The sequence below is a fragment of the Pyxicephalus adspersus genome, chromosome 8 (genome assembly GCF_032062135.1).
Source record: "Pyxicephalus adspersus chromosome 8, UCB_Pads_2.0, whole genome shotgun sequence".
Classification (NCBI taxonomy): Eukaryota; Metazoa; Chordata; class Amphibia; order Anura; family Pyxicephalidae; genus Pyxicephalus; species Pyxicephalus adspersus.
In genome coordinates, this window is record NC_092865.1 from 62,700,050 (window position 1) to 62,727,798 (window position 27,749).

The 27,749-nt window shown below is 37.5% G+C and overlaps 1 protein-coding gene across 9 annotated transcripts in view; it reads left to right on the forward strand.

The window, feature by feature from the left end:
- Positions 1-27,749, forward strand: part of ERC2 (ELKS/RAB6-interacting/CAST family member 2) — a 574,412-nt gene that overhangs the window by 544,766 nt on the left and 1,897 nt on the right. The window lies entirely within an intron of this gene.

Genomic DNA, 27,749 nt, shown 5'->3' on the forward strand with positions numbered 1-27,749 from the left:
AACTAATAGGTGTATACGTTGGTGCAACCTTTGGGTCAGCCTGGCTCAGACCATTCCTGCAAATGGCTAAAAGCTGCCATTAACCCTATGTGCATGCTTTTAACCCTTTCAGTATTTCAAAGGTAAGAGATCAGGCTGAAAATGGTTAGATATTTTTGTGTGAAACATAAAGCGGCTTTTGAGCAATTAGACGAGGACTCCAGAACAAGTAATAATATTCTGGCAGGTTGTTATTCAGATAGGATATATGTAAAGCCTGATTCATCAAAAATTGAACATCCATGGTTAGTTAGTTTAAAATTTATTTGTTTTTTTACATGCAGCAATATAATGATATAGTCAATAAACACAACGTTTATGTCAACTACCCAATATCCTGGGGATTCCACTGCTGTCATGGATGTCTTAATGCAGCGTTGACTTTTGAGCATTGTCAGTGTGCTTGATTCTTTCTCCTTCTGGTTTCAGTCTACTTTCTGTGTGCAAGCCTTTTGAGACTTTTTCCCAGACTGTTGACATCATCAGAGCAGCTGAAAGTACCCTACGTGGTGGTTTCAGATGGCCAAAATCACAATGAGTGTCAGGAGAGCAAGAGAAAACACTGGGGAGAATATTAGTGCAAAGAGCCATCTAATTGAGCTAAAAGTACTGAAGATAATATAATACAAAACAAGGATAGCAATATGATCAATACATAGCAAAAAGAGATAAAACATACTAATGATGTTTTATATATGCCCCTGGGTATTGCAAAAGAGACCTCTCCAGCAATTTTTTTTTTTGTGAAAATTTTAAATTCAACAGGGCAAGAAATGAAGATACATTCTTGATCAAAGGAACTGAAAAATGGAAAGTAGGGAGTTACGGGCTAGTAATATGTCAGTTAAAACCTCCAACGTTTATTTACAAATAATAAAACCAAATAACAATCCACATTTAAATGTGTGCTATTATATAGCAGAATACACAAATATGATTTACTTTAAACTGGTAACTGTAGAATAAGAACCATCCTTGTCTATTGTATTTTCCCGACACCTTTCACAGGCGTACCCGCTTCTTCTGGGGATGAAAAACAAGTCATAGCTTACACAGGCTTGAGGACTGTCTCCTCTTCCTCATGTGACAGTAGTGGGTGAATCATTGAGCACTAATGCTGTCATATGCGAGACATGATATATGTTCCACCATACCAGTTCATACTGAATATTTTAATAACTGCCAGATGAAGCAGCATGGAGGCAAATGAAAGGTGAGTAGGTTCTCCTTGGGTGAAGGGGGCTTTTAAAAATATGTTGCCGTGTCCTGCATGGTTCCATCAACAATAATGCAGTAGAGTAAGTAGGATGTCAGCAGTCATTTTTGTTTTCTAGTACTTAAGTAATTTTCATAGGTATGGGATGTTTTTTGAACAGTATGATATTTGTTAAATTGTTCTTTTAATTATCTGCAAAACAGCTTCCTTATCATATCATAAAAGTAGTCTTGTCTTTTCTAGTAGATACTAAAAAGGTTGTTAAAATCAGATATAAAAAGTGACAATCACTATTTTATATATATATATATATATATATATATATATATATATATATATATATATACTATGTTAAATTGAACTATACCATTCCACCATTACTAATTAAAAACTGTGTTTGGTTACAAGTCAGTCTATTTTTAAAGATAACATATATGTATGTTACACTTTCATTAAGCCTTCCAGGTACATAACACTGTGACATGTTTGCATTCTCTAGACTTGTGTTTTCTCAGTTGTAGGACATTATGTAATTAGTTCTTGGGGTCTCTGACTCCCCTTTAAGAGATGTTTCCCATTCAAATTAAAGGTCTGTTCTATTACCCAAACAGTAATTGTGCCAAGCCTTGGAAAGCTCCTTCAGCTTGATTTAATTGTTAAACATTAATTTACTGAGGAAAATGCTTCAAAGGCATAGGGGGCTGGGGACAGCTAGAGGGAGAAAATATTAATAGGTGCTTGGAAGCAAAAACAGTAATTCTTTCCCTTTGTACACTGACATCCTTTTTGGCCATGTGAATAAGGAACATTTGTTTTTTCTTTTTCAAGAAACAGAACAGATTTGAAAGAGATGGAACACAAAACAAGCTGGCCAATGTGTTACATGCACGATTTAGTTATACTTAAACATAGCATAGAAACACAGGGGACCTGTTATGTGTCCAGGCTTTTTGTATTCCATATTTACATGTGCCAGGACACTATAATATGTAAAATTCCCTGGTCAACATTATTATGAATTTCTAGGAACTCCTAATCCTGCAGTTTTGTTTCTGCAGTCTGTGTTATCCCAATTTGAGCTGAGTCCCCTTATCTATATCTGCACGTTGTTTGTGTTGTTCTTTATTATCAATAGTCCATTTTGTTACTGTGTTGTTTTACAGAAGTTCAGCTTACTTAAAGTGGAACTAACGGTGGCTCGTTGAGGTTGGGTTCTTGCCACAAAGTGCATATATGTTTGGTACTCTTACACATGACACACTTACCTTGTTGTGTGCCTACATCCAGCACTTACAGGTCCAGGCTCCAGTTGGCTGGACCAGATCCATTCCAGGTTTGCTGGGTCGCCTAGGTTCTTCTATGATAGACTATCTTCTCCAGTCTTGGTAAGCTTTAATAAATCAGGCCTGTTATGTTTAGCATCATTGTGCATTGTGTTAAGGCACCTCAATGTAAACTATTGGTAAGATGTGTTGGAATGCTGCAGGCCATATTGCAGCAACACACGTAATGCACATTACCACACTAGGACAGGAGTGGTAAGCTACAATATGTTACATTTTTGCTCTTGGGTTTAAAACACTTTACCTCAAAGTTAAAAAGAGTTAAAAGAGGCCATAAGGAACAAAATACTTTAGAAGTTCAAAGCATGCAATATAGAAATGTCAAAAGTGATGAAAAAGATAAAAGTACCTTCAAATCCGATGAAGAGAGACTAACTCAGGAGCTGTTCACACTTCAAGTTTTCCTTCAGTCTGCACATAATTTAGGCTTCAAATTGATTGCTACAGATACTTCTGTAAACTCTCAGGGATGTACACACAGTGTCATAACTCTCCATCAATCATACACACTGTTAGGGTAAAGCTAGTAGGATATCCAGTTGTACAGGGTGTGCATATTTTTATAAGCAACACATGGTACCGTGTCAGGTGACAAAGAAGCCTACTAATCTAGCAGCTTTCTCAGGAACATTGTAGAGTTACCGGTTACTTCTTGAAGTCTCCGGAGAAAAATAGAAAAGTTGCAATAAGTTGAAAAATTCAGTGATCACATTGATTTGATTGATTTTCCACCAGAAAATGTTGCTAAATGTCAGATTCTGTGTTTTAATGAGTCCCCCAAGTCTGTGAAACACATGTTACAATAACCAGGTCTAATATATTAAAAAAGTTTTTAAAATTGAAAATTATTTATTACATGTTGCTATTTTTTATTTCCAACAAGCAAGGAGCAAATTAAGAATAAAACTGAATTTTATACTACTAAAAATGCATATTAACACAGATCTATGGTTAAAGACTTTTTTAATTATAAAAAGACCTAGAAATAACAGTGACCTAGACCTCCTATTATGCTGCAGGAAATGGTCCTAGGCTATTAGCTGCTATACTGAAGATCAAGTATAGCAGCTAACAGTAAGGTTCAATTGTCACTGGAAGCAATTGTTAATGAACATTTACAGCAATGGTGAAACAAGTGATGTAAAAATAGGACTATTCTGTTTAATACAGAGGGCAGGGGGGAAGATGAGTGATGGACAACCTATTGCATTCTCAACATTTGAAAACAGCAGTCAGTCATTACTGGCTTATATCAGGGGACAGCTGTACAGACACAAGATTTCCGACTAGAAAACCTAATGTACATTTACAGTGAGAGTTATTGAAATTGGTATGATGAGTTGATCACCTGCTTAGTTCAATATTTCAATAATTGCCTGCCATATCCCCGCAGTATTGTAGCAATTCAAATAATGCAAAAAAAAAAGGGGACTTAATTGGCACATGTATAAAATCAAATAACAAAAAATTTGTATTTAGAAAATATTAAAACACCAATAAAAGATTATGCCATTTGTCCTAACATGCAAGACGGCACGGTCTGAACATCAATATTGCTCATAGATTGGACTATACTATATCAAACAGCTAACAGTAAAGCATCTCACAACATTAGAGGGTGTCTTGACGCGTTTCACAGTCAATGCTGCTTCATCAGGATAATAACGTTAAGAGATCTAGAATAAAATAAATACAATATAATATACAATAACTATTGTTCTTCAAAACAGCATATATTGTTTTTATAAAGTCAGCAACAAGCATACTTACAATTACATTTAGCATACATTATACATTACAATATCTTATCATCTTTATTCAAATGTATATAGGGCCTCAAAGCAAACCAAGAGCTCATGATGAGGGTAAGTGCAAACATTTACTGTGCTTTTACAGTGCTTTAAAGTTAATAAGGGTACATTGGGATTTATTAGGATAGATTGGAGATCTATTAAAGCTCTCCATGACTGGAGAAGATGGACTATTATTGGTGAATCTGGATGATCCAACAAAGGATCCAAATGCTGCACTATAGTTATATTTGCAACTGCAAGAGATCGTACCCAAGAAATAGGTTGAGCGCAGTGAAGAGCTCAATATCCTTCCTATATGAGTGAATAGAACTTTTTCTCTAACCATTTCAGATATTTCATGATATGAGAGACAAATGAAGATAAAGCTGACTAGATATTTGATGAGTGGTGGCTGTGCAGGCAAAGTTTGGCCACTTGGAAGATATTACATTTCTAAATAACTTCCTTATATGAGTAGGTAGAAGATCTATCTGCAGAAATAATTGAACAAGCTTCAGGTATTTTAATATATAAGGATGAAAAATATGATCAGTCTGTTGACCACCCAGCCAGTGAACAGATGAGATCAAGAGTAGGAGGAAATGGCTGGCAGACATTATGCAATGATAGTTTTATTTCATGGGAGAACAGTAGTAGTCTTGGGTTCCGTGCTGTTGTCTTACTTATGAGACTATTGCCTGGCAAGATGCCACAAGACTAAGACTAAACCCTGGGTAAAGTCTTGGCTTGACAGCATAAGTCAGAAAGAACGAAACAATAATTTACTAAAGAAGTGCTGAGTTTAGTAGCCTTGATGTAGAAACATATTTACCTTGGCTAGGTAACTATTGCTATGAAGTCCAGCAGCTGTGGCCCATGATATCCTCAAAATGGAATGTATATGAACAAATGTCTTGGCCACCAGTCTTGGATACCACTATATTTTTGCTTTCAGCTGATGTTTATGAATTTAAGGAAGTATATTGGACAAAGGAATGGAAGATCTTATTTTAGCCTTAGGAAACCTGTGCTACAAGGAATATAGAGGCTACCATTATCTGACATTCTCCTTAAGTTACTTGTTGCCTTGTTATGCTTATCCTTTGACTTTAGTACATTCTGCATCACTGACATGGAACGTAAATGTAGCCATCGAAGCCAGATGTACTTTTTTACTTACTTGATCCGGGTCAGAAAGCATTGAAACCACTAAATTAGCATGATAGCAAGAAAACTTGCATTTCTGGGACATTTATGGGCAATCCAGGGATGTTGGGATCAATTTATATAACTTCTTATTATATTTATAATATTTATTATATTATATTTATCTTGTTATATTTATATAACTTCTGTGTTCTTAAATGAAGCCCAAACATGAAGAGGCTAGCTCAAGGTAAAACAATAGACCAACCTTCTGCCATACACAGGGAAATCCTTTGTTTCATTTATGTATGAGATGTGTTTGCTGCTGTTGTTCAACCGAGGAACACAACCCCAATAGTCTGTTCATTGCATAAACTAATGCGTTAAAGGCTATAATTGGTATTTGAAAAACCATCATCAAGGAGAATATTAATGGACAGGAAAGAAACTATTTGTCAGTCTGTGTTGCCTGCCAAAAGCTATCAAAAGTTTACTCAAAAAATTTTGAAAGTACCCATTGTCTGCCCCCTTACTTTAAATTTTAGAAACACATAGCATAATTAGATAAGACCACTGAGTTATGGGGTATAATTAGCAAAAAAGCCTGAGATCATTTGTAATAAAGGATATTTAATCCCTTTGGTGCTGGGGAATTTCCTGGACCTTTTTCACAATACTAATGGAAAATGTTCTATTAATTTTGAAAATGTACAGAATATGTTTTGATATCAATGAGTAGCCCAATGAAGGCCAGAGGAAGTGTCAGCTTCTTGGTCACCTCCAGTGTTCTATCAGTTCAAAAGATTGCTGATGTGTGTGCCTGGGTTCAGGTTTTTTAAAGTTGTTACCATTTATTTCTCAATATGGCTTCCTTTAAAAATAAAATACAGGAAGACACAATAACGGCTGTCCTTTATCTTCCTGTATCTAATAAAACATCATACAACATTGTTTTTAAATTTCAAATATTGACCTCTTGTAGGTTATCACAGCAGAGCTTAGACCAGCCATTCTCAACCAGAATTCCAATAAATCTCAGGGCTCCTCCAGAGGTTACTAGGGGTTCCTTCAACTGCGGCTTATTACCTCCCATTTGATGATGTCCGCATAGTTCTGGGGCCAATACCACTTGGTAGAGGCATTGGCATGACTCCTATAATGTTTTCAGGTTTCTATAAAGGTTTTATTCTAGTTACCACTGTGGGGGGTGGCTTTCTTCCACTGGCCACCAATTAAAGAGGCTTTTCCCCACTGACCCCCTTAGTAGATTTACCTCAAGTCCTAAAAGTTAATTAAAGGGTTCCCCAAGAAAAATGGTGAGAAAGACTGCTTTAGACAGTGTCATGAATAAGCAGTATAAATAGCCAGTTGATTGTGCTAGCAGTGCAAAGAGCATACCAGATTAAAATGTTTTTAAACGGTAGCAGAGAAAAAATAGGTCTCCTGCTTGGCCATGGCTGTGCTATGTGTAGATCTTACGACTGTGTTGATAGAATTACAAATCTTTTAAAAGGTGAAACATATCCCTAAAATGTATTTAACCTTGATAAACCTAACTGGCTGATTACTTTGGCTCGTTCATCAGTAGGTATTCAAAGCTGGCCTGGCACATCCAGGATGCTTGAAATTAGCTGAGCAGATCCTTGAAGTGGGCATCTTTGGAACGTCCCTTGGAACAAATACCACTTAGGTGATTGATGCTGTTTTGACTCACTCACCTCTTCCTGCAATCTTTATGTTATAGAAACATGAAGGATTTATTAAGGTTCTCCATTGAGCAGTAGTCAAGTGTCTGTGGTGTATAGTGGAAAATGACCAAAGTTGCAACAACATAATAGAAGCACATTCTGTATGAGGATGTTTCAAACTGTTTCTGCAGGAAAAATAACTCATTTAATTTCTTGAGATGACCAAAGTAAATCTGATTATAGTGCTTGTTTAAGTATAGAGCTGAGCAAAAGTGGGCGATTAGTAAATGTTACTCTTTTGACCTCTTGGCAAAATACTGTATATCTAAGTACTTCACTGAAGGCGTTCAACAGCATGAGCTAAGCATCTCACAGCTGATGGGCAGAGCGATGATAATACAGGCCTCCATGTGGGAACAATTAAATGTCAGCAGCATGGTGAATACAGAGAATACAAAGTGTTTATTGTGTGATATCCAACTACCAATCAGGATATGGGAAAGTTTGTACAATGCCAAGAAGCAGAGACTTAACTAGTAATAGCATCACGTAACATATAAAAAAACTAGGATGTAACATTTAATTTGTAGTTGGTTCTTTCTTTCTTTTGAAAAAGCCCTGTAGATTATGGTGGAGTAAAACTGGGATTGAAATAAGGCTAAAAGTGAATACTGGCGCACACCTGCGGAACAGACAGTTGGATGGAATATTAGACAGTTTATGTCCCTAATGACTAAATGTGCCTGTCCAGACCAATGTGTTTTAGAAGGTTCTAATTTATCCCGGTCATTGTATACCTAGTAGTAGTTAGTATTTAAGGGAGAACTTTTCACAAAAAGAAAGCCCGGCACTGTCCTGGCTTCTCTTTTCGTTCCAGGGTTTGCTGTTCTGTCCAATACCCCCATCTCCTTTCTTCCAGGTTCTCCTTCACATCACTCTATGTCACACTGCACAAGTGCAAGAGTGGGTGAGATTTGTCTTCCTCCATCCATGTAAAAAAAGGAGTGCCAATCTCACTGCACATCTGCAAGATCAACATTTGTTTTTTTACATTAGAGCCCCTTGATTACGCATGACCGACATCAGGCATGCACTGAGGATGCAGCCCACAGCCTCCTGGGATATGTGACACTAGTATACCAGGAGGCTCTGGGTTTCCCCCTCAGTTTTTACTGCCACGGCAGTAAAGAAGAAAAGGGAAAGGGACCTTGCCAAAAAAAGTTTTAAAAAGCAATAAAGAAACACACAAATTTTTAGCCACCCTTTTACATAATGATGAAAATGTAAGGATAGGTCCACTTTTAATGGACTTGTTCTTGGTGAGGGAGGAAAATTATTTTAGCATTCACTTTCACCCTTGGATATCTATGCCTTGCCAAGTGCAAGATGAATCATATAATGTCTATGATGGTGGAGAAATAGTAAAGAGATATAAATAATCTGCTTGCTTTTGTTCTATCGTTCGTCCAAGAATAATCCTAATGGATGGGCTCTGGAAAAATATGTTTGGATGGATTGGTAATTTCCCCATCAAAGTCATCATTTTCATTGGCATAATAAAGATTTTATATTAGCAGAGCTAGTGTACTCACATGGGGTGCACAAAATATTACTGTATGTTCAAATTGTTAAACACAGACCAAGTGTGGCTAGCGTTGCATGAATCCAAAAATGCACAACATTGTGTGATTTTTCACAAAAATTCACACTTTCTGTGAACACCTCAATAGATTACCTGTCTTGAAAAATAATTTGTAATTTTTTGGCTGGTGATTATTCTACTACTGATTGCACTGGCACTGAGGTGGGGGTCACAAGGGTAAAAGAACCTTTTGATGATTAAAATTTTTCACTTTTGTCTGAGCCACCTAGCATATTGAAGGCCTTAAGTCTTAAAATGTCTCTATCCACTGTGCTTTAAAATAACATCTCCGGCATTACACACTGTCATTCAGTTGTTTGACCTTCACTGTCAATGGCTAATTTAGATTCGTCAAGGCACCTTTTAAAGTTCAAAACAAACTTATCCCAAGTGAGAACCTTGCATGTGCTGACACGAAACTTCATAATTCGGCAAGAAAAGAGACGTCTGCAAAGACAATTTTTAAAACCTTGCTGTCCATATCTTATCAACTACAAAATTACAAGTTGTCATAGAATCCAGTTATCTTTGTCAATATATTTGGCATTTTAACTGGTTAATACCTGTTGTTGTACATTCTTGTCACATACCCTGTGAGTTTATGGTATTTTGTAATGTATTATGAGCGTGTGACAGGGGCTTGTTAACATGGTGGTCAGTTAAGAGCCCTCACAATGTGTCCGTTGTAGTCTGTGTATCACAAGTTTCAGCTTGTTTAATAGTTGCCAGATGTATGCACTGTTATCATGGTCTGTGAAGGACATACTGGGGGATTTTCAAACAGGGATGGAGCAAGCACTAACTGTATTTTTCTATAGTGAGACCTTTGCACGTAGTTGTCCAGGGTGCAAGACATCATTAGGAATACATCTTTTCATCCTAAAAAAGTGTTTAGGGCAAGAATGTAAAACAAAAGTATTTACATGACCTAGGTATACTGATGACAGATGACAATTTTTATGTTGTTCTTATTTTTGTTGCACTGGTAGAACTAAGTATGAATTTGCAGATCTTTTGTCTTCAAATTTTTCATCCTCTATCTACTACTTTTCCATCAGCTATATTCTGAAAGGATTGTCTATTCTCCCATGAACGTTTTGTTGCATAAATCCTAAAGCCCTTTATACGCCAGTTCTTTTCCTTTATGCTTTTTCTGTAATTTTTCTAGCTGTAAATTTTCTACTTTCAGACAAAAAGTAAAAAGAGAACAATGATGCTGCTTTCATACTGCTTGCTTTAAGAGCCTAAAATGTAGCCTAAAGAGCCTAATACATAGCTTTAAGAGCCTAAAATCAGCTTCTTTACACCGTTTATTGGTTGTAAATCGTAATCATGAATTTCCTCTATTTGGTCCCTTTGGTCTGTTAAATATACCATTGAAAGCACTTAGGTATATATATTCAGTAAGTACAAAAAAGACCTGTTGATCCTTCCATAAATCTTGGAAAGTCATATCTTATTGCGCACTTTTTCTCTCCTGACTGTTATCCGTTACATTGTTCTTAGCTGTCTTTAGGAACTACAGAACACCTCTCACCAGGGACATCATTGCCAGATTTTTCCTATGGCCAGCTAACTGGAATAAAAGTTGGTTACTATGAAGAAGATTCCTGGCTCAGTGGGTTAAAAAAAGTGTTATTCTGGTTTATATTGGCATGGGATTGCTGGGTGTAATTTTACCAAGGTCAGGCCCCGTTATAAGAGTAAGGAAGTATCCCCTGTGTCTCCATGATATCAACCCAATCATCCCCCTATTTAGAAGAGCAGCTGCTCTTGCTTGTTTGATAATCTTTAAAGTAACTAATATTCACAGACCATGTTCATATTTTCCAGGTATTAACATTCATATATATGAATGGTTTTCTCTTTTCAGCAAAAAAAGGTTATAGATGTTCACTTTGTCAACATGCACAATGGTACTCTGCATGAAGATTTAAGTTAAGGAGTTTGGATCCCTTTAGATCAGTGCTTCCTAATAAGGGTTCCTCTAGGAGGTTTCAAGGGGTTTCTTGAGCAATTTGTGACTTTCATGTTAGTTACCACTCTATCTGTAAGAAGGACGTTCTTCCCACTGATCAGCAATGTAAGAAGTATTCTGCCCACTAATCAGCACACTTATATTTGGTGAACATTTCTATTATTGTCAAGTGTTCCCTAGGAAGGTTCCCTTATGGTAAAAAGTTTGAAAAAGGCTGCTCTACCCAATAATAACCCTTGCATGAATATGGTCACTATAGTGATCAAAATAAAATAAAAACAAAGTTAATGTTTTAAGAAAGCTAAGTATATATGTATCATGTTTATGTATGGAATCAAGTATATATGTATATATATATATATATATATTCGGTAGGTTAAGACCTGCCATGGGATCGAGCAATGCCTTGCCTCTTGGTAACTTGCACATACACACTTGTTTTACGGAACCACCATCTGCACATTGAACAGCTGGTCGCAGTGAGTACCACTCACTTTTGCCCCTAGTCGGTCATTTGGGCTGCAGCAGGCAAATTCTTCTTGTAGCATCTCCCCCCAAGGCAGTAGTTCACTGGCATTAGGAAGCAGTAAACCCACCGCAACCTCATGGCTAGTCTGAACATAGCCTTATTGGTGTATAAAAATATTTCACTTCAGTTAGCTAAATAAAAACATGACCCTTCCTAAGCACAATTCAAGATTATCTGTTGAAACATGACTTGTTTGCATGTTGATCAATCTACTCTACATATGTATTTGCACTTTTAAAGAGCTTCCAAAACTTATATTAATGAGTATTTTCTAATTTTACCAACAGTGCAGCTGGTCCCCTTATTTTCCATTTTAATTCCAGGGATTCTGCTAAACTGGTTTTCCCCAGCTATCTGTACATTTTTAGATGCAGTTTGGTTGTTTCCCAGAGAGGGGACTAAAGCAACTTTTTGACCTATTTGTTTCATGATACTAAGTGACCTATTGGGACATAATTTAAATTGCCCCACACAGGACTAGGAATCTAACAGGGATCCTATTTGGCATGCCTCTTCAAGCTCCTCTCTTATCCAAACCTGGGGGACTAATTCAATAAACAATTAGTTTTACTGCAGTGCTGATTAAGAAATAATTAGGTTATTCATCAAATATGCAAACCATTGGCAAATGAAGTCCATGTGATTTACCACCAGGAATAGCTCCTCTGAAATCCAGGGGAAAGAATGGCTTGATGAATGAGGTGTTATTCCTTCAGTCAAATTCTAGACATTGATAAATGGCATTGCATTCAGGCAATCATGGGATTTATGCCATTTTCATTTAAAGATAATGCCCGCTTTTGAGAATGAGTCCTTTAAAGTAAACTTTAGTACAAATCCAGATTAAAATAAACTTGATTAATAAGACTGAGTGATGAATGAAAAGGGAAAATCTATAACCTTTAAACCTATTAAGGGCACATAAAAATGTAAACATAAAGGCATACTGGAACATTATGAAATAAATGGCTTGAACAGCAAAAGGAAGAAAATAAATAAAACATCATAATTTGCCCCATTACTGTAAAATAAGAAGGATATTAGAAGTCACCTAGCAATTACATGACCTGTATTAACAACAGTTTCATTCATAGACATAAAATTGTTTGGCAGAACCACTGTAGACAAACTTCTGGAAGGGTAAAAGTGACTGTAGTCATTGAATGACCTAGTGTCCGGATCCGTTTTCAGTCCAATTGACCCAGTCTCATTTCCTCAAATAGACTCCTAAGTGTGAAGGTCTGCACATGCTAATCTTATAATGAATCCCAGTGTAAAATCAAAATGCCTGCATCTCAGCATCCCTGTAGATGTGCAGTGCCTTGGCTAGTATTTACCAATGATGAAAGATTTACTGCAGCAAACCAATGGGCAGTACAGGCAGTCCTTATGTTACGAATGACGTTCTGTAGGTTTGTTCTTAAAGCGGAAGTAAACTAAAAGAAAACTCACTCACCTTCACTTCCACAGATCCATTGATCCCTCAGGAGGTTTCTTGGATTGGGTCCCATGCCGTCCAGTTATCCGCCTTTGTCCCGGCGCAGAGGAAGTGCCGGGTTCCGTCATCTTCTTTCTTGTATTTCGGCTTCTGCCTACATCACCTGATCTCACACTGCTCAGACTTGAGGACCAGTGATGTAGCCTGCTGTAAATGGGGAAAAATAGAGTATTGATCTCACTGCGCATATGTGAGATCTGCATTTTATTCCACCATTGAAGAGAAAGCTCCAGGAGGAGCAGCCAGGAGCTTCCTGGGATGTGTGACGGGCCCTGAGAGGCCTTCCGTTTCTGTACAGTAAACATTGGTGAACTTCTCTGTATTTTGGTCGGCAAGGCTATTCTAGGAGGCTATTCTTTGGCTGCAGCCCGGTGATCCCCGGCTATACAGTCTCTGTTTGTACAGTAAGTACGAGTTGTATGTAAGTCAGATGTTTGTAATTCCAGGACTGCCTGCACTTGATGCTTCTAACAGGCTCCTGGTTAAAGAAGTGAGCCCAATACCTTGCCCGGACTATAACATTTTTGGGTGTTGTATATTTAAATATTACATACAAGGTATCTATTGTTGACATGGATACAAGGAAGCAACATTTGATAACTATGTTATGAAAAGGCATAGTTGATTACAAGCTAAACTGGTAAGGTATATTTTCTAAATAAAAGTATATTACAAAAAGAATGTATAAAGACCAAAAAAAAAAGAAAAAATGTGTTACTACTGGTGTTTCTTGGGGCACACATGTTTTTCTCTTTTTTTGGTAAATAAAATGAATACAGTAGTGCAATCTCTATTATGAACATTTTTAATGATGCTTAAAAATCTAACAATGCCAAAATGTCACAGTTTGATTTGTTGGTATAAGGAATATATAAAGAAATTACATATATCATTTTTTTTTTTAATGGTATTGGCTAACTTATCTCAAGCTTATTAATTATCAGATAGGACACTTTGCATGTGTTGTCCAACATTGTATTTTTGTGTGCGGAGGCCATTGTGGTGAAAAGGGACTACACCCCCCCTTCCTACACACACACCTCTGATTGTTGGTGGTTTTGTGACTGGTGGAGAAATAAACTGAAGCATAGCAGGTTAAGAAAATAATATATATATATTATATAATAAATAAAGCAGAAGATTCTTGTCTGTAGGTCCTCAGGTACAGCTTTCTGTAGTGAACTGTAAAGACTATCAGCCAGAGGGGGCAATGCCATATATCTGACACTGCCCATATACATCTATAGGAGTCCAGCCACATGGTGTCTAAGCACAGAAATTGTACTTCTGTTGTTTTCAGAAGAATTTAAGGCAAAAGTTAGTTTTTCAGAGTACTGTTTAGGCACTAGATGTCGTCGATATATCTTAACTTTTTCAGTTAATGACCACTTTTATGACCGCTTTAATATAAAATGAAAGATGACCAACATATTATTATTAAAAAATACAGTAGTTAAAAAATACATTAGCAAAACTGAAAATGTTTTTATACCATTTGAGTTTGTTTGCATGACATATACATGTCATCACAGGCTTTCCTTGTCCTTAAATCTTTCATTAATATTTTAATAATACTTATTAATCTTTTAATATTTTAGTAATGTTTCTACAGGTGATAAAATATTCTTACAAAATTTATCATAGCAAATTGTGATTTACCAATACAGTCATTTTTTTACTTTTTTGCAGAATAGTTTTATCAAGCAAAGGTTTATAAAAGAAACCTTTCTGGTTAGGATACAACTTTGCTCTCGTATGTTGTTTCCTGTACCTACATAATTGGCTGCCAGACATATCCTTGCGATGTTTTTTAACTGATAATGTTCTTGTTAGGGACCTCTTCCTAAACACCGTCTGACCTATTTCCTCTCCCGTGTATTTGTCAATAATTTCCACCATCTCTGTATCAGAGCAATCATCTGTATTCAGACAATTAACTGATCGCTTATCTGTTTCCTGGAAAATCAAAACCAATCTGTGAATATCTGCACCCAGCTCTGTGGTTCAATGAAGGACATTGCCAATTAAGCATTGACCTTTAGGCCTGCTAGACTTGAGAATGAGCCTAATGTGAAGTCCCCAATTCTTGATTTGACTGCTTCTTCAGATCCTAAAGGGACCTACAGAATGACCATCACCGGGACCTGTGGATGTCAGTGATCACCTCAGACCAAACATTTCCTAAAGGATAGTTAATTAACATAGTTGGGTATATTTAAATGCTATACGTAAAGAAATATTTTTTTTGTAATGAAAGAGCTAAAAAAACCCAATACATTGAAACACCCCTTAATATATAGCTTAATAAAAATTAGCAGTAATGTATTGGGGATTTTTACATATAGACCATACCCAAAATACAAACTAGATTGGTAAAATGAATTACCAGATCTTTCAAGCGTCCTAAAAAACATGGACAAAAGACTTTAAAAACAAACAAATGTGTGTACATTTACAACCACATTTTTCTTGTGTTGTTAGAAAATATATATTGTATCCCATGATGAAACAATCAATTTTGTGTTTGTTAGTATCTAACCTTGGTCAGAGGTGACGCGTTTCACAGTTTGACGTCCGTTTCTTCTGACCAATCCCTATTAGGTCCCGAACTATAGGTCTACCATGCTAGTTCGTATTTTGGGAAATGGCCTGTGCGTTAAATACCCCAAGCCATTGGTGGTAAGCCATTTTTTAAGCTACTTTTAAAAGACTTTTATTAGTTTTGCCAAGATAGGTCCAGCAATGGGGATATTTGCAAGCTTAAGCAAAATGTTGGTCTAGTGATAAATATCTTGTTTTATTGTTAGCTTTATAAATATTTTGTAACATAAGAGTTATATCTCTGTGGTTACTATTTCGGAAACACTGAGGTCTTTGGGTACATTCCCACTCTGTGTATGGCTGCGGAACACCCGCTGTGGTCATACATCAAGTTCTCTGCCAATTATGCTATAGGTATATAGAAAGATTAATTAAAAGGTTTCTTTCTTAATTCATAACAACAGGCAGTAGGAAAAATATGGATTGCAGTAACCTATAGGAATCAGTACAATTTACTTGATTAGTGCCTAATATTATTAGTATTATTATTAAATAATATTATAATATTATTAATATTATTTATTAAAATATGCTATTTTTTCAGTTTTAAATACCACCTATGTAAGTGTTTTATACAAGGCCACTTTGCCTTTTTTCCTTTTTTGTGTCCTCCACTTGGTTATAGTAATTGAAGACATAAATAGCAGATAGTCATGCAGGTTGGCTTTTATTACAGATGTGAAGAATTCACCCTTGCAGATGTTTTTAGGCAGATAAAGAGAGGAAGGAAATCATTCATTAGTAGATTCAAAGAAACTTTGAGCAGAAAGTGGAAATTTGGGCTATGGAAACAGTTATCTAGTTTGCTTTGAAAGTGATCAAATTTGGATGCCACAGGTGGAAGGATTGTTTTAAATTGATCCAACTGATAATGTCTTTGATATGTGTATGCCAGCACATTGTTATTGTAAAATGGTTTAGAGAAGTAATATTTGATTTGGTAAACAAAAAAAACTTAATAGACTTTCCATTTTATCATATTGGTAGGCACACATATATTGTGCCAGTACACAGCGCTGTACACTAAATAAGGGTTGCAAATGACAGACAGATACAGACAGACAGTGATACAGAAGGAGAGGACCCTGCCCAGAAGAGCTTACAATCTAAGAAGTGGGGGAAGCAGCATCCTAATACCCTAATACAGATACCATGGCTTAGAGTTGAAACTTTTATACAGAATGCCTTTAGACTTCCCAGCTACACAGAATTGCTGAGATTTAAAGACACATGAACATCCTTTACAACAGCGGTCACCAACCGGTCTGAGAAGATTTTGGAGGTCCGCGGCTCTGGTCGGTGCACTCTTGAGCGGGGTCAAGAGGAGGACCACATCCCCCGTGCAAATCCCTGGCTCAGGGAAGTGGGTGGGCTGTGTTTCACGACACAACCCGCCCACTCTTTCATGGCAGGCTCAGATTTGCGGTAGAAGAGTAGGCGGGGTTATGGTGGTATGACGTCACTATAGGGGAGGTTTCTCCCCTTTCATTGACAACTGGCTCACCGTGCATGCGCAGTCTGGAGCCGGTAATTTTAGTGGTCCACGGGACCAAAAAGGCTGGCGACCGCTGCTTTACATTACATTTAGCAGGGCTAAAGAAGAAAATGTGCAAATCCAGAATCAGGCAGGTCAATATTGCAGATGGGACATCGTCTGTCCCTCTTACCCCAAATTGCCCCAAAAAAAGCTGAGCTGCGCATGCAGCATTCCTGGCACAGCTTCCCCTGAGCGTGTTGTGAAAAAATGAACTCCTTTGTGTGTGCGCATGAGTTACGTCAGCCCAGCCAATCAGGATGGCTGAAGATCATCTCCAGAAAAAGAAGAAAGAAGAAGATGGTTGCACCCTGGAAGAGAACATGAACAGGTGAGTATTGTGGGTTTAAATATATACACTCATGTAAAAAAGTAAGGCTGCGTACACAAGTGCAATAATTATCGCTTGAAACGAACTGTTCGTCCAATAGTCGTTAACAAAAAAAGTGCACAATGACGCAGATGAACGAGGATTGCCGCTGGAAACGAATGAGCGGATCTCATTGGACGAAGATTGTTGGCAATCCATTGTGTGTACGGTCATTCAGTGATTGTGGATTGTTCTGCAGTACACATTCTCCTTTACATGTCACTTCCTGCATCGTTGGTGGAATATATTTGAACGATCGTATCGTTACAGCATGTATAGAATTGTGCACCATACGATCGTTCAAAATAATCGTGCATAATCATTGATCTGTCATTCGTTTTCTAACAATTATTGCACGTGTGTACCTAGCTTAAGTACACTTCATGGAAAGTGGTGAGTTTTTTATGACATATTTGAATAAGCAAACAATGGATCTTTATTAAAATTGTGCCCTCAGATAAAGATATTATAAATGAAAACATTACACATAAAATTGACACAGTGTATCTCATTATCTAAATTGCCAAAAACGCATATTTCTTATGTGGAAAAAATATGTAGGCCTCTACATATCCCACCACCTAAAAAGTGTTTTATTTCCTTGGAAGCAAAGCTAATATATTGCTGCACTTTCCAGCACTTTGTGTAATGTCATCAGGGGTTCTTTTTTCAGAACAAGCACTACACAAACAAGCCATGACCCTACTTCTTCCCAACAATGGCATTAAATAAAAAGTGGCATTAGTCTGAAGAGAAATTGTTTTATGCTTCACCTGTCCAAGGTGGCCACAGATGTACAAATCTGTCACCTGGAATGATGACTGTTTGAAAACTTGTCTATCTTGTCTTGTGAAACCTTCCACAATCTTCTTTAGACACATCTAGTAAACAGATGCATCATGATAAAAGATTTGTTTCTACAGAAGCAGGAACACTTGGTGTCACTGAACAATCCAACATGTCACTGGCCTTTGGAATTATCTGTGTAAAATATATGGACAAATTAAAAAAAAATGGGATATTTGAGCAGGCTGAAATTAAGTATTCCTCTCACGTACTCCAAATAACCGTTAAGTGGAGCTCCATCTTTTGTTTGTACACGTCAGATGATTCTCAGCAGATACCAGCTGTGGGAACAAGAATCTAAGATGTGTACAGAGGTAGCATCGCCACAATGGAAGTGTACAGCGGCTGCACGACCGCAACGCTCGCACAGCTACAATAGAAGTGAAGTGAGGAGAGCACAATGGGGTGCTGCTCGTTCATTCTCCACCCTCCTCTCTCCATAGAACAGAGCACCTCTATGAACAGTGCTCATTTCTCTTTCACTCATTTGCTGCTAGATACTATTGTGAACAATCGTTTCCAGCGACAATAATCGAGCAAGTGTACAAAGCCTAAAAGCTTTTTCATTTTTGATGAAGTTTACCATTGTCATTTACTGGTTAGTGGTCATTGGGGCAATAAATATAGAAATCCCTCTAAATTAAACATATTTCAATAAAGACACTTTTGTAGGATAGTAGGAGCAAATTAATGAATCTGTGGCTGGGATTCACACCATCACCTTTGTGCTTGATTTGCAACAAATCCTATTAAACACCATTGCAGTGATATGTGTTTCTACATTGCTTTATTTTTTTTCTTTTTGCAGCAGCAGCAACAGGGGCTAAATGACATTTTTGATGTGGTGTTTCAGCATATTGTGTTGCATATATATTAGGCATAATAGCGATCAGAATGATTATAGCTTAACTATATATATGGATAAAATTTTGAGAAATATTGTTTAGAGTCCATCTTTGGCTCTAGCATTCTATTGATATTGCCTGGAGTCTCCTAAGTAAACTACAGACAAAGCAGAACTTTCACCTATTCTCCCTCCTTATGGCCAGATGGGGGAATGTTGTATATATGTGGACTCCAGTGCTTCTTGCCTGATCTTGAGTGAGAAAATGGTTGATCACTTTGTACACTTAAGCTGCATACACACGTGCAATTATTGTCATTGGAAAGGATCTTTCACGATTCTTTCCAACGACAAACTACTGCTTGATGCATGGATGAGTGCTGTACATACAGCACCGTTCTGCTCTATGGAGAGGGGAGGGGGAGAACGGCAGAGCGGCACCCTGCTGCACGCTTTCCCCCTACCCTTGCATTAGGATCGTTCATCGTCCATCCTCCGTGGATCCACCAGGACAGTCATTCGGACGATGGACGGCGGGCGCTGTACACACGCCAGATTCTCATCCGATATTGGCCCTGAGCTGATTATCAGGCGAGAACCATTGGACATGTGTACATAGCTTGACCCCTTGGAAACTTGCACATTTGCATATTATTTGGTGGATTCACAGTTGATCATGACCTCATTTTTGATGCCATTGTTTTATGTTTATTGTTTCAGGAGATCTACATGCACATGCTAGATTTATGTTGCTGGAATTTTGTTTTGTGATTGTTTCCAGTGCCAGTAGAACAAACAAGTACTGTACACATAGTTCTGTGGGAGGCACCCCACTGCGTCTTTTGCCAAAAATAATGGCAGCAGCCATGTCCAGTTGGTTGTTTAGTGATTTGCCCAGTGTATTGCTAAACAATGTCAGGGGACAATTATCTAGCATGTGCACGTAACCTAAATGATACTGCTGTATGAACTGAACAATAAATTCTACCAGCAGCATTGTGTGTGGTACCAACTTGTTGCTATTTATTCTATTATGGGAAAACAGTCAAAGAACTGAGCTTGTGGATGTAGACTTTCTCCTAGCACTGACAGAGTTAAGGAGCAGAAAATGAGGTCTGCAGTCTTTCCTGCCAACACTTGCTGAAGCCTAAGGCAGAGAGTGAGAGAAAGAAGGAGAACGTCCCAGGTGGCAGACATACAAACCATGTTATTAAGCAGAGATCACAAAACCTTGATCTTCAAAAAAAGGAGCCTAATTAGTCCCCAACTTGAGAAGAAGTGGCATTCCACATAAAGGAGAAGGGTGCGAGATTCCTGAAGGATTCATTACCTACTCTTTAGTATCAACAAAATGCTTGCTTTGCTTTTCAGGGTATGTTGGTTGGGGGTGTTGTGGTGAAGATGTGCCTTGATGAAAACCTTTCTTCATTACTGGACATTGTACGCTCAGTTAAGTTCTTTCAATTCATGCCTGCATAGAATTTATATTTGTTATGTGCCACTCCATGATTGTACCAGGCAGACCATATATTTAAGTGAATTGAGCTCTTCAAATCTAAATATTTATACCAGTATCCTGTGAGAGTGCATGTTTGTGTGACCTGAAAAATTCCCATCCCTGCCCTTTTCTTAGGGGATCTGACAATTTTCGACACATCTTTATCTCCAGTGAGGGTAGACCAGACAAATCTGCAGTGGTTCACAGTGATTCCTAGACATCCGGATCACCTTTTGGTTCTGTTGATAATGCTGATGTCTGCAACTGATTTCTAGGCACAAGGTGATCATCACCCAGTCTGATCACTCACAATCAATTCATTTATATGAATGGGTTAGAAAGTCTTCTTTGATCGGATGGGATGGTGGCTTAGCCTATAAGGATGCACTCATCTCTCCCAACTCAATAGGCAAACTATACATATTTAGACAAACTGAATTTGCCTATATTCTATATGTTGCCAAAAACTCTTCCACTTGACCAGGTTAAGTTTTTCTCAGCAAATTTAAAGCTGTCTTTTACAAGGGTCAAAAATTGGTTTATAAATATGCTTTTGTGTGTTAAAACATTGAGACACCTCGTATACCTGCAGTGCTGTCATTAATTTTCCCAAACAGTTCTCACTCACAGTAATCATGGTTGCATTCTATTACTTGTCAGTGCAATCAAGTCATTCCAAGAAATTGACTAATTGCAGTGTACTGTTGGGTGTAATAGGTATTTGAGTTGTGCACCATTTTTCTCACCATTAGCTCTTTGATGCTGGGCATATAAATCAATAGTTTAATTGTAGGGTGCTCTTTACTGACCTTTCTAAAACGTAGTGTGTGGCTGGTTTTGAGGTGCTGTAACAAGATTTCCCATGAAACAAAAAGTGTGATCAAGTATAACGCATAGGAAAGTATCTCCGCAATAGTCTAATGGAAGGTTTGCTGATGAAGGTATTGTTGATACAAAACCTCTCTGTCAAGTACACTCTGGTGGCAAACAAGAGGAAAAGTTAAATGGAGTGTTGCCTGAAGTCTGCACCAATACACTTTCATCAGTGAAGCTGGGTGATCCAGCAAACCTGACATGGATCTAACTCATGACTTCATTAGTTTTGGTTTCAAAAGGAAGTCACATTGTTATAAATATGGGGGCTGCCAATGATGCATACAATAGGGCTGGAATCTATAACTACATATTGAGTCGTGACCAGGAACACAATATGCTCATGTCTTTTCCAGATCATAAACTAACCAAACAAAGGGAGATGATGACACTGGAGTTCACTCCTTACTCAGCAATAGCAGTTCTATGTTTCTATGGTCTATTTATTTGATCCTTTAGTTTGTATATGTCATGTGTCAAATGTAGCACCTAGAGAAACATTTGTCTATGTTGTTGGAGCACTTGGCTGACATGACTGCAGCACATGTGTTTTTTTCATATAAAACAGAATCATGGGTGGCCAATTGCACAGACAGTTAACAAAATATTGGGAGTTTTAGCATGCTGACACTTGGCACCCTCTAGGTAACCTATATTCAGTTTGTTAGTCATCAGATTGAAAAACTAAAGGAACATTTGTCTGTGTTGCATCATCCCAAACTATTGGGCCCTATACAGCCAATGTAAATGTGAAATTCATAAAAAAGTCATAAGTCATAAATATTGACATCAACTCCCATTATTACTGGGAATATGGGTTTAAGATAAACAAATGATGGCTCAGGTTTGTAACAAATAATACTTAAAGTTTCTACAAATGCCGAAGAACATTTTTAACAGGGCAACTTGTACTGGAGACCATATGAGCATTTTCTGAATGTGAATTTAACGTTCCTGTTTTCCTTGACTCACTAAGAAGATAAAATGTCAGTAAATGGATTGTGCTTGAGTTTTACTTTTTTGTAATCAACCTATTTGTTTAGTAAAATGCTCCGTCCAGTTTCAGTAACATGGTATTAGTAGTGTTTTTGTAATAAATACTCTTGTATAGAACATGAGGAACTTTAAAAAACATATAAAACAAACAAAAATATGTATATAAAACAAAAACTACGTAGGAAATGTAAAGGCAACAAGAATGGTACAACAAATACGTAGGCACAACAGCCTAAAGTCACATAAAATAGATAAATGACTACTCTGTCAATATCAGTCTAATCATTTAGTACATACAGTTTACTGATTCATACATATATTTATTCTGGGAGTGGACTACTAGTGGAAACCAAGTAGATATGAACTAGATACTACAATTGCATTCATTATCGTCTTTAGTTTGTTATGCCAGTCAGTCTACTCCTCTAAATTCACTATAATCAAGGGTTCCATATATGTAACTCCTTGTAAACTCCATCTTACTGGCAAATTTCAGGGTACTACCACATTCTCAAACCACCATAACACCACCATGTCTTAATAGTTGTGTATGTGCTACCCAAACTGTTGGAGAATGGTAGGGTGGATTCCCTGGCCACCATTCCCCTTGTCGCAGTTGCCTAATTATTGTAAGATTCCAAACTTTGGCAAGTGTTGATGGATCCATGAGTGGACACAAAATACCTATATGAGCCAAAACATATTTGGCAATGTTGGTCCCGAGACTGGAGACTTTGGGTTACATTTCTTTGTATGGGGAAGGAATTTATGTTACTATTTTTGATGAATAAACATCAGTAGGAAATCAATTAGCATTACTATATGGACCTGTATGTCCTCAAAGTTTGCTAAAAACATTTTTAGACTGTCAAGCCACGATACTTTTCTTTTTCTCTTGCCATTTCAATACCATTCCAACCTCTTACAAAATGTATCCCCAGTGTAAAAAATGGTTCTGGATGTAGTAAAAGGAAACAGATCAGACCTAAAACAATAAACTTTTTGCTACTATTGTATGATACCCAGATGATAATTTAGAAAATGAACCTCTCTAAACTGAATGCCCAGCAAGGGTCAGCCCTTGCAAATCAATTAGCAGTAAGTCACTTCCTCCAACATGCTTTGTTCTCTTTGTCAATTGCAATGATTAACAGCTGCTAAGAGAATGACTTCAGCAAATTTGGTGCTACTGATTTGAAATGTAAGAACTAATTGCTCCACAGTGCCTGCAGCTACAAAGGTCAGTGAGGGCTTGTTTTACAGCTCATTTACTGTTAAGAAAATGTAAATAGCCTGGCCACAGATTTACTGTAAGATGTGGTTACCTTGGTTTAATTTTAGTGTGATCATGTTTTAGCTTGCTTCAGTTATGTCCAAGGCTGCATTACTGCATAGCCAAACTAGAGCATGGTTTAAATCCATAACAACAATACAATTCAAAATACTTTTGAATTTCTAACATTAAAAATAATGTATTGTTTGTGAGGGCAACCCAAGCAGTATGGATTGAATAATAAGGGGTTGTGAAAAAAAAAAACTTTTGCAGTAGAGCAAGGTTCCCTTTTAATGTCTTTTGTAGATTCATGCAGTGTAACTACCTATTGTTAGCCATTATAAGGCAGATATAAGACAGATAAAGTATTCATTGGCACTAGGAGCCCATCAATTCATGTGCTATCAAGGAGTATGATAAATGCAGAAGAAAGACGAGTGATAGGATTTCTCCTACCTGCCCTATGAATACCAGAACCATTATATAATACCTGCAGAACTGTTTGATTTTTCATAATATTATTACTAATATTGGGGTATACCAGTAAGAATAAACAGTAGTTGAATGGGAAGCAGTAGGATTTTTCTTTTTGCTGACAGTGTTCCTTTGCAAGGTCTTCTTTCATGTTTGTGCTATAGAAATGATCTATGGAAATCTCTAAAGCAAGGGGAAATTCTCCATTAAACAGTTGTCACTGGAACAATGTCAATTGTTAGACATCATCTTACCTTTTTTATATCATATCCTATCCCACTGGCAAGGGTCCCAGGACAAATAGAGAAGGTGAACCTCCCTGGGACATGTCAGGACTTTGAAAACAATAAAAACCTAAAGAAACCAGATGGTAGGGTGCTAGTCCCTGTTGTAAATACGTCTCCTAAAATGGGTGTGAATGATTTTATATGGAACCAGACTTCAGACCTGTCCTGAAAATAGAAGATTCAAATCAGACTATGCTTGTGCAAAACAGCTCATTCTGGGTTTTCCAAGTCGGAGTGTGTGAATAGAAGAAAGATTTGTAGAACAGCAATGAAAGACGAAAACATCTAGAGGTGTAAATCAGAAAACTCACATTGCAGCCCTTTTTCTAGGTTTATCTTATTACAGTCCAGTGACAAATACCAATACAAGGAAAAGGAATCACCCCCTCTCATGTTCATCAGTGTATGATTGATTTGACTGCTTATCTGAACATGTTGGTTTCTGTAAAGATCAGCTGATATGTTCACAATTTTGCCTACAAAATATGTGCCTGACCTTTTACCTGAGAGAAGGCTAATACTATGGCAGAGGTTATTTCTTACCATGAACTTCTTGCCAATAGAATCGTTGAAGGGTATGTCAGCAAGCATGACCATAAATTTGAACAAGCATATCCAGCCAGTGACCCATAGGTTATCTGAATTCATTGTAAGCTCCATCATCCCTGCCCTTTGTTGGATGACAGTTTCTTAAATAGTGTATGGCCTCTAGACACATAGCTATAAGTGGCCTTGTTCACAGAATTACTTGTAGAGCATTAACAAAGTTCAGCGACTTTAGTGAGTGTCCTACAAACAATGGCAATGGCTTTAAGTGAGCAGATAACAAGGTTACGGGTTACACATAATGCCAAATGCCTTAGGCCACCAATAAATGACCTTGACATGTAGTAAGCCACGCAGATTGTTATCACCAGTCGCAGCCTTCTCTGGGTATACCTAAATTGTATACACTAAATCAGCGGTCGCCAACTGGTGGTCCAGAGAAAATTTTGGTGGTCAACTACTCTGGCCAGTGCACCCCTCAGCGGGGTCAGGAGAAGGATCTCGCTGGGGGGCACACCGGCCAGAGCCGCGAACCATGTCCCCCGTATGGACACAACCCGCCTACTCCCCTATCACAGGCTCAAACCTGAAATGGGAGAGTGGGCAGATTTTGACATCATGACATCGCTATGAGGGAAGTTTCTTCCCCTTTTAGTGACACACGGCATGTCTGGTCCAGATTCCATGCATTTATTGGTCTGTAGGTCCGAAAATGGTGGCGACCACTGCACTAAAGGGTCTAATTCCAATCCAGGAAAATCCATTTTAGGGGAGTCTTATAAGATTTGCTAATAAACTGTTGGGCAGATTAATACAGATTTAGTTGGGTGGGTGAGGCTAGGTAGTAGGGTGGGCTGAGAATTTGATTTTTTCACAGCTCAAGGCCACAGGTTGCTAGCAGCCTTTGCAATTACAGCATTACTATCTCAGAAAGTCGCACGTTCCCTTACCTTTCAACTTCAACAAAGCCAAAACGATGATGTCTAATAGCTTTCTCATCAGTTATCAAAAATGGTTTGTGTTTGTCTGTTCTTTTAAGTTTTTTTTTTACCTATTAAAAGAAAGGAATTTAAAGTAGCAACTGAAATTATTAGTGAGCAGAGTAGGTGGTTTGTCTGATCTTCCAGTCTCTTTGTTAGGAAGAGGATAATGTTGCAACTGCAGAAATGTTGTAATTGGCCAGGAACAGCCCCGGGCATGGAGTAGTCACAGGCGCACACATCACAGAGACATTCACATACCTGCAGTGAGAGATGTGAGGCCGGCTCCCTCCATTTATCAGAAAAACCTGTCATTTTCTGTGTAATCTGCTGGCTGAAAGTCCGTTTCTTCTATGAGGAAAGACTAAACAATTTTCTTGTCTATATTCTATGAAAGTCTCCAATATCAGCTGACTAAACTTTAGTATTACCCTTTATATTTACTTGGTGTATTGTAAAAATGTTCAGCAATGTACAATCATATTCTTTCTTACTTTGGAAATATATATACAATACATGTTTTTTATATATTGTTGTATGTTTCATAAAAGCACACTACGAAAAAGAAAAATGAGATTTGATATGAGAAAACAGAGACTTTACCTGTAGTAAACATTAAGATCCTAAATTTGCATCAAGAGGTAAAGGCTTTCCAAGTGCAAGACAAGATGACTCCCCTTCCTACCATGTGATAATGTGGATGTTTGCATTTTTGCTCATTGGTATTATTATTATTATTATTATTATTAATAATAATAATAATAATAAACATGATTTATATAGCACATAACACATAACATATTATGCAGCGCTGTACATTAAATAGGGGTTGCAAATGACAGACGACTACAGACAGTGACACAGGAGGAGAGGACCCTGCCCCGAAGAGCTTACAATCTAGTTGTTGTCATAGGAGGCCAGAGAGAGGTTTATCAAGTGTAAGCTCCAATCTACAATTGGAGCTTACACAGGTCTTCCTCCGTTGGATTCCGGTGGCTGTGCCAAACAACAGGGTACACATAAGCTGTTGGGGAGAGGGGACATTAAATCAGACCTTACAGTACACTCTATGCTAACTTCACTTTTTAATCCCCCCCTAATCTGTTAATAAAACATTGCATAAAATGTATAAAAACAAAACCTGTAGAGAATCAAAAATTGGATAATATACTTACCTTTCCATCCTCCATAGTGCATTAGAAGAAGTCACTGTCCTTGCAAGAAGGTTTGGATTTTCAGAAAACAAAATTGGTCTACCCAACCTTTTCTAGGTTCCCTGAAACTGCAGATTGAAAAATTACCTGTTTCAGTCGCCATCCTCCGAGCCCAGCTAAAATTTCTTATCAATGACTGTAGCATCTACAGCCCAGGATCATGTTGACACAACCCGATAGGGTCCACTCATAGGGCCTGATTTATTAAAGGCTGAAGAGGATACACTTTCATCAGTGAAGATGGGTGATACGGCAAACCTGGAACGGATCTGGCCCAGGATTGAAAACATTTACTAAAAATTAGCAAATTACTTTTAAGAAATCTATTCCAGATTTGCTGGGTCACCACTGATGAAAGTGTATCCTCTCCAGCCTTGGAAAGTTTTTAAAAGGTATACTTAATACAAAGAAAAGTTTTACTGTTCATTTTCCTTAAATTGATAGATAAGGAAGTAAAAACCTAAATTAAAGGACTGGGAACCATTGGTCTGGGGAATAAATGCAAGTAATCATATTCTTTTATATTAGGAACAGATATCTA